This window comes from Hyla sarda, assembly GCF_029499605.1.
Source record: "Hyla sarda isolate aHylSar1 chromosome 1 unlocalized genomic scaffold, aHylSar1.hap1 SUPER_1_unloc_17, whole genome shotgun sequence".
Classification (NCBI taxonomy): domain Eukaryota; kingdom Metazoa; phylum Chordata; class Amphibia; order Anura; family Hylidae; genus Hyla; species Hyla sarda.
In genome coordinates this window covers 266,708-280,558 of record NW_026607578.1, presented here as the reverse complement: position 1 = coordinate 280,558, position 13,851 = coordinate 266,708, and positions in this window count along the sequence as shown.

Below are 13,851 nucleotides of genomic sequence, written 5' to 3'. Positions count from 1 at the left end.
CGTTACTGGCCCTCCCCAGCCTAAATAACGCCAGCCCGTTACTGCCCAGGCCCAATTGCGCCATATTTGTCACTCTGGGCCTGTTGGTATCGGCTCTTCCCGGTACCCCTGTGGCGTAGGATACCGGAGTAATAATTGGGGGTTAGTGCTAGCTGTTTTTGGGGCTAACGCTAAGCCCCGGCTTAGTAATGGACTTCGTCTACAAGAGGGCTTCCACTACTAAGCCTGTAAAGTAATAACAAAGAAAAAAAAAGCACACACAAGTTAAAACATTTTTATTAGGAAAAACACTCCCTCACAGCCCTCGTTAACCATTTTATTAAAAGAAAAGAAAAAAATGCAGGTCATCATCGTAGTCCACCGATTCCCATGTAGTCCTCCGCATTCACGTATCTGAAAAGAGAAGAAAAACACAAAAAAAATGGGTTATTACCTGGAGAGCCTAACTTACCACCCCCGTTCCAGCTCCGTCATCTTCCTGTATTGCTAATAGTCCAGTGACGGAGCAGGAACGGAGGTGGGTAAGTGGCCTTGTGATCACCGTATCCAGCCATCTATACAAGTGGCTGTATACTGAATTAACGTAGCAGAGCGCAACTGCCTCTGCTACTTTTGCAAAACTACAACTTCCATCCTGCCCGGACGGCCTTTGGCTCTCTGGGCATGCTGGGAGTTGTAGCCCCTTCACTTTATGACTAAGCTAAGCTACACCCCACGCTAAACTCTCTAAACTACACTTCATCTGCCTGTAAAACTAAGTTAGCTACACTACACCCGTGTACAACTACACCAACTATGCTAGAACTGGACTAACACTACACTACGCTAACTAATCTAAGACTACGCTAACAATACGCTACGCTAAATATACTAAAAGTATGCTAACACTACACTAAAAGTGCACTAACACTACACTACGCTAAAAGTACGCTAGCACTAAGCTACGCTACAATTGCGCTAACACTACGCTATGCTAAATAAGCTACAACTGCGCTAACACTAAACTAAAGCTACGCTAAAATTGAGCTAACGCTACGCTAACTACTTTATACCTGTGTAAAACTACAACTCCCAGCATGCCTGGGCAGCCTTCAGCTGTCTGGGCATGCTGGGAGCTCTGGTGCCTTCACTGCACTACAACTCCCAGCATGCCCGGGCAGCCTTCAGCTGTCTGGGCATGCTGGGAGTTGTGGTTCCTTTGCTGTCTAATCTTAGCTAAACTACAACTCCCAGCATGCCTGGGCAGCCTTTAGCTGTCTGGGCATGCTGGGAGTTGTGGTCCCTTCGCTGTCTAATCTAAGCTTAACTACCACTCCCAGCATGCCTGGGCAGCCTTTAGCTGTCTGGGCATGCTGGGAGTTGTAGTCCTAAACTACAACTCCCATGCTGGGAGTTGTGGTGCCTAACTTCCTTTCACTATTAATGCTAAACTATGCTAAATTACAACCTACACTAATGTACGGCTACGCTACCTACCTATGCTATTTGTGTAGTGCTGCGCATGTGCAGTACTACTTTAGCGGCGCCCGCTGCTCTACTTTCTGTTCCCCGTTCCCTGAGAGTTAACAGGGGACGGGGAGCAGAGCAGCGGGCATTGTTTTATATGTTGATTGGTTATTTGAGTATTGCATATGTATATATTAACATTTTAAGCATTCATTTGCTTCCTAATAATTGGTCACTTATGTTGCAATTTCTCTATTCTAACAGAAAATTCCAGATGTATCAGTCATTCTGCACAGTCTGTATATTTTCTCAAATGTTTTGTCTCCAACTTCCAGCTTCTTCTTTATCTTGCATCTTTCGGCGTCGTCCCAAGGTCTTCAAGCAAATAGCAAACTGATATGTAGTGTAAGGGTAACAAATATCTTTCTGCAGCATTAGCAATAGCATCTAAGTATTAATATATTGATTAACAATCAGAATCATTATAGAGGTACTTCACACACCCGGACGTACATTTACATCCTGTACATGACCGCGAGGATCGGAGCAATGCTCACATCATGCACTGCAGGACCCGCCTGCTATCAGCAGCCAAGGACCCGCCGGTAATGGTGGACATCAGCAATCACACTGATACCACCATTAACCCCTCAGATGCCTTGATCAATACAGATCACAGCATCTGCAGCAATGCGCATTTTTTAATTGAAGGTCGGATTGCCCATGGCGCTTCCGCAGGCATCCGATCATCTAAAATGGCCGACAGAGGTCCCCTAAACTTCTGCTCTTGTCTGAGATCAAGCAGACCAGAGCGGAAGATTGCCAATAATACTGATCAGTGCTATGTCCTATGTATAACACTGAACAGTATTAGCAATCTAATTATTGCTATAAATAGTCCCCTATGGGGACATAAAAAGGGTATAAAAAAAAGTTTAAAAAAACAATTAAATGTGAACAATCCCCTCCCCCAATAAAATGTAAATCCCTTTTTCCCATTTTACCCCCAAAAAGCGTAAAAGGAACGACGTAAACGTTAAAAGAAAAAAAGAAAAAATTGCTGTTTTTTTGTCTCTTTTGTCAAAAGCAGTAGAATTGTATTGACTAAGAGAATATGGAAAACATGTAATTTTTACTGTAAAGTGTACAGCGTGAAAACAAAACCCTCCAAAATTTACAATATTGTTGTTTTCATTAAAATTTTATCACTAAAAAAATAATTTTTAGGTTCGCCGTACATTATATGGTAAAATGAGTGATGTCATTAAAATAAAAGACGAAGAGATCGTTTTCTCATTCTTGTTGCTTATTTATTAAAGGGGTACTCCGCTCCCCAGCATCCGGAACATTTAGTTCCAAACACTGAGTGCAGGCTTCCGTGGTCGCCCCATCCCCTCGTGACATCACTCCCTGTCCCCGTGATGTCACACCCCGCCCCCTCAATTCAAGTCTATGAAAAGGGGTCATGACGGCCATCACACCCCCTCCCCTAGACTTGCATTGAGGGGGGGGGAATTAATGTCAAGGGGGCGGGGCGACCACGGGAGCCCTCACCCAGCATTAGAAACTAAATGGGGAGCGGAGTATCCCTTTAACATGTCCAGTCGTGTGTTATCTTGTTTCTTGTACTCATGTCCAAGTTTAATAAACGACCCTCTAATGTACCCCAGTGATCCAGAGGAGCGCAGGACGTGTATCTGGGGACATATTTGTCTAGAAAAAGAAATCCAGGTCTTTCTCCAGTACTCCACCGTATGTAGTATGCTGCATTATAAATATGTTGTTGCGCCATATTTATATTAGAACCTTTTCATTAAATAATTGTTTATTATGTTTTATCCAAGACGTCGGGTTTATCTATTTCTTTTCCTATTTATCTCTATCTTTTATTAAGAGTTTGTTTGTAATTTTTGTATTATTGGGGCAATATGGATATTATTGTGGTGTAACGGTGATTTGTTACTTTTTTTCTTTTGTCACCTATAAGGCAGTACAACAAAGAATATGTTGCCGAGGCCACCCACTGGGAAAATTCAACACCAACAACAAAAGCGTCAGCAACAAGGATGTATGAAACATTACAAAAATGTATTTATTGAAAATCGTCAGGGGGCGTGATGAAGCGCATTGGCGTGAAACGTACGTTGGGGTAGGTGCAGGTAACTACATGGCTCGGTTGTGGTAATATACTTCTGTCATTGTTTCTGACCGCTGTTGTATTTGTACTCAATCCATTGAACTTCATTGCATAAGTTTGCATCTCTTCATATTAGTCCCTTGTTTATACAACATTTGTCAGTGTTCTCTTTATTTAAATACCCCTTGAGCCTGTATGTTTCTGCCTTTTCTTCCAGCTGTGTACACTGTGCTTTTTAATTGCTATGATGCATTTTTTATATGATTTTCAATAAATACATTTTTGTAATGTTTCATACATCCTTGTTGCTGACGCTTTTGTTGTTGGTGTTGACTTTTTTTCTTTTGTTAACAATAAAAGAGACATTGGGAAAAATACGTTTTTCTTTTATAACGTAGTCACCGATCCAGCGATGTCATCTCTATAATTTTACATGGGAGGTAAAGAGTCTCATATATGGCTACAAGGTAACAGGACATGAGCAGATTAGACATATAAAATCACTTCTGGCTTCTAGGACATTCTGATCCTATAGGTGTTAGATTAGTGGGGTCTCCTACTCTACACAGGGTCCTTCCTTAGGTTATAGAGGGAAGAACAAGTTGTATTCGGCCGAAGTGCGGAGAAGAATTAACCAGGTGGCTCTATGGTTGGTTCCCAGCTCTCTGAGGGGATGAAGCCAGCTGTGCGCTCTCCGTTCAAGGAAAGGACTTGTTAGACATCATTTAAAGGGGTACTCCACCCCTAGACATCTTATCTCCTATCCAAAGGTTTGGGGATAATGGGGGGCATTTACTAAGGGGTTTAGTCATTTTTTTCTGACTATTTTTGGCGCAAAATTGTCGCAATTGCGCCTACCCTATAAATTGTGCGACTTTCCCTAGCAAGAGCTAGAAAGTCAAATTTTTTTTTCCCGCTTAATTTACGCAAGTTTTCAGTTTTTACTTGCAGTGGTCAGGAATTTATTAACTGAGACAGTCGCAGTTGCGCAATAAACTGTCGCAACGGCCGTAAAAATTGACTAAATTTACTCCAGCTCCAACATGGAGCAGGAAAAGCTGCTGCCGCCCGGGCTCCGACATACTTTCTCCCCGCTACCCTCACTGCGCTACAGGGACACTGCAGTCACTACAGTGATTTACATCCCACCCCTCTCACCTGCCAGCGCCACACAACTCCCATCTGTCTGCTGTTGCAAGACTACAAGTCCCAGCATGGCCTTACAGTGAGGACACGCTGGGAGTTGTAGTCTTGGAGCAGCGGGAGCTGAGCGGCGCGGGCGGGAGACAAGGGGGGGGGGGTAGCGGGGAGGCCGTGTGAGGAGCCCGGACGGGAGACAAGGGGGGTAGCGGGGAGACCGTATGAGGAGCCCGGGCGGCTGCACTGTAATGTCAGCCCGGGCTCCTGCCCTGAGAGCCATAGGCTTTGGCTGTCAGGGCATGCTGGGTGTTGTAGTTTTGCAACAGCTGGAGGGCCACAGTTTGCAGACCACTGGTGTGTGGTCTGTAAACTGTAGTCCTCCAGCTGTTGCAAAACTAAACAGCTGAAGGGGACCGGCGAAGAAGTTCACTTACCCTTCCGAGGCTCCAGCGACGATCGCTGACGGAGATCGTCGCGCGGCACTGTCGCGCGGCAGTGTCGTGCAGCGCTGGATCCTACGGAAGCCGGTAAGTTGCGCAAGCTTCCCAACCAGGGTGCCTCCAAATGTTGCAAGACTACAACTCCCAGCATGCCTGGACACCCTTTGGCTGTCCGGGCATGCTGGGAGTTGTAGTTTTGCAACAGCTGGAGGCACCCTTGTTGGGAAACACTGGCCTAAAACAGTGTTTCCCAACCAGGGTGCCTCCAGATGTTGCAAGACTACAACTCCCAGCATGCCTGGACAGCCATTGGCTGTCCAGGCATGCTGGGAGTTGTAGTTTTGCAACAGCTGGAGGGCCACAGTTTGCAGACCCCTGGTTTGTGGTCTGTAAACTGTAGTCCTCCAGCTGTTGCAAAACTAAACAGCTGAAGGGGACCGGCGAAGAGGTTCACTTACCCTTCCGAGGCTCCAGCGACGATCGCTGTCGGAGATCGTCGCGCGGCAGTGTCGCGCGGCAGTGTCGTGCAGCGCTGGATCCTACGGAAGCCGGTAAGTTGCGCAGGCTTCCCAACCAGGGTGCCTCCAGTTGTTGCAAGACTACAACTCCCAGCATGCCTGGACAGCCTTTGACTGTCCAGGCATGCTGGGGCTTGTAGTTTTGCAACATCTGGAGGCACCCTGGTTGGGAAACACTGTTTTAGGCCAGTGTTTCCCAGCCAGGTTGCCTCCAGATGTTGCAAAACTACAACTCCCAGCATGCCTAGACAGCCTTTGACTGTCCAGGCATGCTGGGACTTGTAGTTTTGCAACATCTGGAGGCACCTTGGTTGGGAAACACTGTTTTATTCCAGTGTTTACCAGCCAGGTTGCCTCCAGATGTTGCAAAACTACAACTCCCAGCATGCCTAGACAGCCTTTGACTGTCCAGGCATGCTGGGACTTGTAGTTTTGCAACATCTGGAGGCACCCTGGTTGGGAAACACTGTTTTAGGCCAGTGTTTCCCAGCCAGGTTGCCTCCAGATGTTGCAAAACTACAACTCCCAGCATGCCTAGACAGCCTTTGACTGTCCAGGCATGCTGGGACTTGTAGTTTTGCAACATCTGGAGGCACCCTGGTTGGGAAACACTGTTTTAGGCCAGTGTTTCCCAGCCAGGTTGCCTCCAGATGTTGCAAAACTACAACTCCCAGCATGCCTAGACAGCCTTTGACTGTCCAGGCATGCTGGGGCTTGTAGTTTTGCAACATCTGGAGGCACCCTGGTTGGGAAACACTGGCCTAAAACAGTGTTTCCCAACCAGGGTGCCTCCAGATGTTGCAAAACTACAAGTCCCAGGTTGGGAAACACTGTGCCCGGCCTCCGCCCCACCTTACTGTAAGGGCATGCTGGGAGTTGTAGTCCTGCAGCTGGGGGCAGGGGACAAGCTTGTCACATTTATTATCACCTGCTCACACATCTCCTGCACCACACAACTACAACTCCCAGCATGTCCTTACTGTAAGGGCATGCTGGCAGTTGTAGTCGTGCGGGGCGGGAGATGTGTGAGCAGGTGATAATAAATGTACTAACCCATTTTTTTTGTTTTCTTCTCATTTCAGATCCGTTTATCCTGTGGACTCCTTCGGATTCGGTGGACTACTTCGATGACCAGCGTTTTTCTTTGTTTGATTTTAATAAAATGGTTAACGAGGGCTTGTGGGGGAGTGTTTTTTGTAATAAAAATTTTTTAAAACCTGTTGTGTTTTTTTCTTACTTTACTAGACAGGCTTAGTAGTGGAAGCTGTCTTATAGACAGAGTCCATTACTAACCTGGGCTTAGCGCTAGCCACAAAAACAGCTAGTGCTAACCCCCTATTATTACCCCGGTACCCAACGCCACAGGGGTGCCGGGAAGAGCCGGTACCAACAGGCCTGGAGCGTCAAAAATGGCGCTCCTGGGCCTAGGCGGTAACAGGCTGGCGTTATTTAGGCTGGGGAGGGCCAGTAACAATGGTCCTCGCCCACCCTGGGAACGTCAGGCTGTTACTGTTTGGTTGGTATTTGGCTGAGAATGAAAATAGGGGGGACCCTATGCGTTTTTTTTTTTTAAATAAATAATTAAATATATTAAAAAAACGCATAGGGTCCCCCTATTTTTATTCTCAACCAAATACCAACCAAACAGTAAGAGCCTGACGTTACCAGGGTGGGCGAGGACCATTGTTACTGGCCCTCCCCAACCTAAATAACGCCAGCCTGTTACCGCCTAGGCCCAGGAGCGCCATTTTTGACGCTCCGGGCCTGTTGGTACCGGCTCTTCCCGGCACCCCTGTGGTGTTGGGTACCGGGGTAATAATTGGGGGTTAGCGCTAGCTGTTTTTGTGGCTAACGCTAAGCCCGGTTTAGTAATGGACTCAGTCTATAAGACAGCTTCCACTACTAAGCCTGTCTAGTAAAGTAAAATAAAAATAAAACACAACAGGTTTTAAAAAAAATTTATTACAAAAAACACTCCCCCACAAGCCCTCGTTAACCATTTTATTAACATCAAGCAAAGAAAAACGCTGGTCATCGAAGTAGTCCACCGAATCCGAAGGAGTCCACAGGATACACAGATCTGTAGAAGAAGTAACCAAAAAAAAAAAAAGTGTAAGTACATTTAGGGAGAAAAAAACTGTGTTAAAAAAATGTAATAAACACACACACACACACACACACACTAAACGCCGTTTACCACTTCTGAGCCATGACTACAATTTACAGTGATCCCTCAACTTACAATGGCCTCAACATACAATAGTTTCAACATACAATGGTCTTTTCTGGACCATCGTAAGTTGAAACCAGACTCAACATACAATGCTACAGACAGTCCAGATCTGTAAAACGTGTCAATGGCTGGAAGAACCAACCAATCAAAATGGGCATTCACTGGTAAAACCCCTGTATTACTGAAGTGTATGCACTGACTGGTATTACATGTTCTGTACACTTTACCTGTATCAGGGTTAGCTGCTCTTTTGGACACCAGGTGAGGGCAACTCCATTACTTGTTTTGGACATTGCCTGTACTGTACAGGACCCCTGAAGAAGCTCCTGTCCTCTACATAGACCAGTGTTTGCCAAGCAGGGTGGCCCCATTTTTTGCAAAACTACAACTCCCAGCATGCCCGGACAGCCTTTGGCTGTCCAGGCATGCTGGGAGTTATAGTTTTGCAACAGCTGGAGGCTCCCTGCTTGGGAAACACTGACATAGACAGTGATTTACAGCTCCCAGCAGATCTTTCTTACTTTTATATGTAAGGATTTGCTTTATCTATATCAGTTATCTACTTATTTTTCTTTGTCACTTTTTCCTATTTTTGGATGACATTTTGGTGCCTTTAGAACCAATTACCCTGTTTCCATAGAGTTATGGTCTCAACATACAATGGTTTCAACTTACAATGGTTTTCCTGGAACCAATTAATATTGTAACTTGAGGGACCACTGTAGTTATTGAATTATTTAGATGTGGTGAAAAAGCTAAAAAAAAACTCAAAAACAAAAGATCCAGAAGGAAACCAGCAGCCAAACCTATTCAGACAACAGGAAAAAGGAACAGACTATTTTTTCTACTACATGAAGTAAATTTCCCACTTTTGCCTATGTGCGCCAAATTTATTAATGCTGTGCAGCAATTTAGTAAATTTGTCGCACATAGTCAAAAATGAAGTAGAAAAAAACAGGGTAAAAACCTGACTACATAGTAAAAGATTAGTAAATGCCCCCCAATATCTTTGATCGTTGTCACGATGCCGGCTGGCAGGTAGTGGATCCTCTGTGCCAGAGAGGGATTGGCGTGGACCGTGCTAGAGGATCGGTTCTAAGTCACTACTGGTTTTCACCAGAGCCCGCCGCAAAGCGGGATGGTCTTGCTGCGGCGGTAGTGACCAGGTCGTATCCCCTAGCAACGGCTCAACCTCTCTGGCTGCTGAAGATAGGCGCGGTACAAGGGAGTAGACAGAAGCAAGGTCGGACGTAGCAGAAGGTCGGGGCAGGCAGCAAGGATCGTAGTCAGGGGCAACGGCAGAAGGTCTGGAATCACAGGCAAGGAACACACAAGGAACGCTTTCACTGGCACTAGGGCAACAAGATCCGGCGAGGGAGTGAAGGGGAAGTGAGGTGATATAGGGAAGTGCACAGGTGTAAACACTAATTGGAACCACTGCACCAATCAGCGGTGCAGTGGCCCTTTAAATCGCAAAGACCCGGCGCGCGCGCGCCCTAGGGAGCGGGGCCGCGCGCGCCGGGACAGAACTGACGGGGAGCGAGTAAGGTACGGGAGCCGGGGTGCGCATCGCGAGCGGGCGCTACCCGCATCGCGAATCGCATCCCGGCCGGAGGTAGTAACGCAGCGCCCCGGGTCCGTGGAACCGACCGGGGCGCTGCAGTGAGGGAAGTGTAGCGAGCGCTCCGGGGAGGAGCGGGGACCCGGAGCGCTCGGCGTAACAGTACCCCCCCCCTTGGGTCTCCCCCTCTTCTTGGGGCCTGAGAACCTGAGGATCAGACTTTTGTCCAGGATATTGTCCTCAGGTTCCCAGGACCTCTCTTCTGGACCACAACCCTCCCAATCCACTAAAAAAAAAGTTCTTCCCCTGACCTTTTTAGAGGCCAAAATCTCTTTGACAGAGAAGATGTCCGAGGAGCCGGAAACAGGAGTGGGAGGAACAGATTTAGGAGAAAAACGGTTGAGGATGAGAGGTTTAAGAAGAGAGACGTGAAAGGCATTAGGGATACGAAGAGAAGGAGGAAGAAGAAGTTTGTAAGAGACAGGATTAATTTGACACAAAACTTTAAAAGGACCAAGATAGCGTGGTCCCAACTTATAGCTCGGGACACGGAAACGGACATATTTAGCGGAGAGCCATACCTTGTCTCCAGGGGAAAAAATGGGAGGAGCTCTTCTTTTCTTATCTGCGAATCTCTTCATGCGAGAAGAAGCCTGTAAGAGAGAATTTTGGGTCTCTTTCCATATGGTGGAAAGATCACGAGAAATTTCATCCACAGCGGGCAGACCAGAGGGCAAGGGGGTAGGGAGGGGGGGAAGAGGGTGACGGCCGTACACCACGAAAAACGGAGATTTGGAGGAAGATTCAGAGATTCTGAAATTATACGAGAATTCGGCCCAAGGTAGAAGATCTGCCCAGTCATCCTGGCGGGAGGAAACAAAATGTCGTAAATAGTCACCCAAGATCTGGTTAATTCTCTCTACTTGTCCATTGGATTGAGGATGGTATGCAGAAGAAAAATTTAATTTAATCTTGAGTTGTTTACAGAGAGCCCTCCAGAATTTAGACACAAATTGGACGCCTCTATCCGAGACGATCTGTGTAGGCAACCCGTGAAGACGAAAAATGTGTACAAAAAATTGTTTAGCCAACTGAGGCGCTGAAGGAAGACCAGGAAGAGGGATGAAATGTGCCATTTTGGAGAATCGATCAACGACCACCCAAATAACAGTGTTGCCATGGGATGGGGGTAAGTCAGTAATAAAATCCATACCAATCAGAGACCAAGGTTGTTCGGGGACAGGTAGAGGATGAAGAAAACCAGCGGGCTTCTGGCGAGGAGTCTTATCCCGGGCACAGATAGTGCAGGCTCGCACAAAGTCCACCACATCAGTCTCTAGAGTCGGCCACCAATAGAAGCGAGAGATGAGTTGCACAGATTTCTTGATGCCCGCATGACCTGCGAGATGGGAGGAGTGACCCCATTTGAGGATCCCAAGGCGTTGGCGTGGAGAAACAAAGGTCTTTCCTGGAGGAGTTTGCCTGATGGAGGCTGGAGAAGTGGAAATCAGGCAGTCAGGAGGAATGATGTGTTGAGGAGAGAGTTCAATTTCAGAGGCATCTGAGGAACGAGAGAGAGCATCGGCCCTAATGTTTTTATCAGCAGGCCGAAAGTGAATTTCAAAATTAAATCGGGCAAAGAACAGAGACCACCTGGCCTGACGAGGATTCAGCCGTTGGGCAGACTGGAGGTAGGAGAGGTTCTTGTGATCGGTGTAAATAATAACTGGAAATCTTGATCCCTCCAGCAGATGCCTCCATTCCTCAAGTGCTAATTTAATGGCTAGAAGCTCTCGATCCCCGATGGAGTAGTTCCTCTCCGCCGGAGAGAAGGTCCTGGAAAAAAAACCACAAGTAACAGCATGCCCGGAAGAGTTTTTTTGTAGAAGGACAGCTCCAGCTCCCACTGAGGAGGCATCAACCTCCAATAGGAAGGGTTTAGATGGGTCAGGTCTGGAGAGCACGGGAGCCGAAGAAAAGGCAGACTTGAGTCGTTTAAAGGCGTCTTCCGCTTGAGGAGGCCAAGACTTGGGATCGGCATTTTTTTTTGTTAAAGCCACAATAGGAGCCACAATGGTAGAAAAATGTGGAATAAATTGCCTGTAATAATTGGCGAACCCCAAAAAACGTTGGATGGCACGGAGTCCGGAGGGGCGTGGCCAATCTAAGACGGCAGAGAGTTTATCTGGGTCCATTTGTAGTCCCTGGCCAGAGACCAAGTATCCTAGAAAAGGAAGAGATTGGCATTCAAACAGACATTTCTCTATTTTGGCATAGAGTTGATTATCACGAAGTCTCTGAAGAACCATACGGACATGCTGGCGGTGTTCTTCAAGATTGGCAGAAAAAATCAGGATATCGTCCAGATATACAACAACACAGGAGTATAGTAGATCACGAAAAATTTCATTAACAAAGTCTTGGAAGACGGCAGGGGCGTTGCATAGACCAAAGGGCATGACCAGATACTCAAAGTGTCCATCTCTGGTGTTAAATGCCGTTTTCCATTCATCCCCCTCTCTGATGCGGATGAGATTATAAGCACCTCTTAAGTCCAGTTTGGTAAAAATATGGGCACCTTGGAGACGATCAAAGAGTTCAGAGATGAGGGGTAGGGGGTAGCGGTTCTTAACCGTGATTTTATTAAGACCGCGGTAGTCAATGCAAGGACGTAGAGAGCCATCTTTTTTGGACACAAAGAAAAATCCGGCTCCGGCAGGAGAGGAGGATTTACGGATAAAGCCCTTTTTTAAATTTTCTTGGACGTATTCAGACATGGCAAGAGTCTCTGGGACGGACAGAGGATAGATTCTGCCCCGGGGTGGAGTAGTGCCCGGGAGGAGGTCAATGGGACAATCATAAGGCCTGTGAGGAGGTAGAGTCTCAGCTTGTTTTTTGCAAAAAACGTCCGCAAAGTCCATATAGGCCTTAGGGAGACCGGTTACATGAGGAAGCACAGGGACACGGCAAGGTTTACTGGGAACCGGTTTTAAGCAGTCCTTGGAACAAGAGGGCCCCCAACTCTTGATCTCCCCAGTGGACCAATCCAGGATTGGGGAATGGAGTTGAAGCCAGGGAAGTCCAAGAAGGATTTCAGAAGTGCAATTGGGGAGGACCAAAAGTTCAATCCTCTCGTGATGAGATCCGATGCACATTAGAAGGGGCTCCGTGCGGAAACGTATAGTACAGTCCAATCTTTCATTGTTTACACAATTGATGTAGAGGGGTCTGGCGAGACTGGTCACCGGGATGTTGAACCTGTTGACGAGAGAGGCTAAGATGAAATTTCCTGCAGATCCAGAGTCCAAGAAGGCCACAGCAGAGAAGGAGAAGGCAGAGGCAGACATCCGCACAGGCACAGTAAGACGTGGAGAAGCAGAGTAGACATCAAGGACTGTCTCACCTTTGTGCGGAGTCAGCGGACGTCTTTCCAGGCGGGGAGGACGGATAGGACAATCCTTCAGGAAGTGTTCGGTACTAGCACAGTACAGGCAGAGATTCTCCATGCGGCGTCGTGTCCTCTCTTGGGGTGTCAGGCGAGACCGGTCGACCTGCATAGCCTCCACGGCGGGAGGCACAGGAACAGATTGCAGGGGACCAGAGGAGAGAGGAGCCGGGGAGAAGAAACGCCTCGTGCGAACAGAGTCCATATCCTGGCGGAGCTCCTGACGCCGTTCGGAAAAACGCATGTCAATGCGAGTGGCAAGATGGATGAGTTCATGTAGGTTAGCAGGGATTTCTCGTGCGGCCAGAACATCTTTAATGTTGCTGGATAGGCCTTTTTTAAAGGTCGCGCAGAGTGCCTCATTATTCCAGGATAATTCTGAAGCAAGGGTACGGAACTGTACGGCATACTCGCCAACGGAAGAATTACCCTGGACCAGGTTCAACAGGGCAGTCTCAGCAGAAGAGGCTCGGGCAGGTTCCTCAAAGACACTTCGAATTTCCGAGAAGAAGGAGTGTACAGAGGCAGTGACGGGGTCATTGCGGTCCCAGAGCGGTGTGGCCCAAGCCAGGGCTTTTCCAGACAGCAGGCTGACTACGAAAGCCACCTTAGACCTTTCAGTGGGGAACTGGTCCGACATCATCTCCAAGTGTAATGAACATTGGGAAAGAAAGCCACGGCAAAACTTAGAGTCCCCATCAAATTTATCCGGCAAGGATAGTCGTATTCCAGAAGCGGCCACTCGCTGCGGAGGAGGTACAGGAGCTGGCGGAGGAGATGATTGCTGGAGCTGTGGTAGTAACTGTTGTAGCATAACAGTCAGTTGAGACAGCTGTTGGCCTTGTTGCGCAATCTGTTGTGACTGCTGGGCGACCACCGTGGTGAGGTCAGCGACAACTGGCAGAGGAACTTCAGCGGGATCCATGGCCGG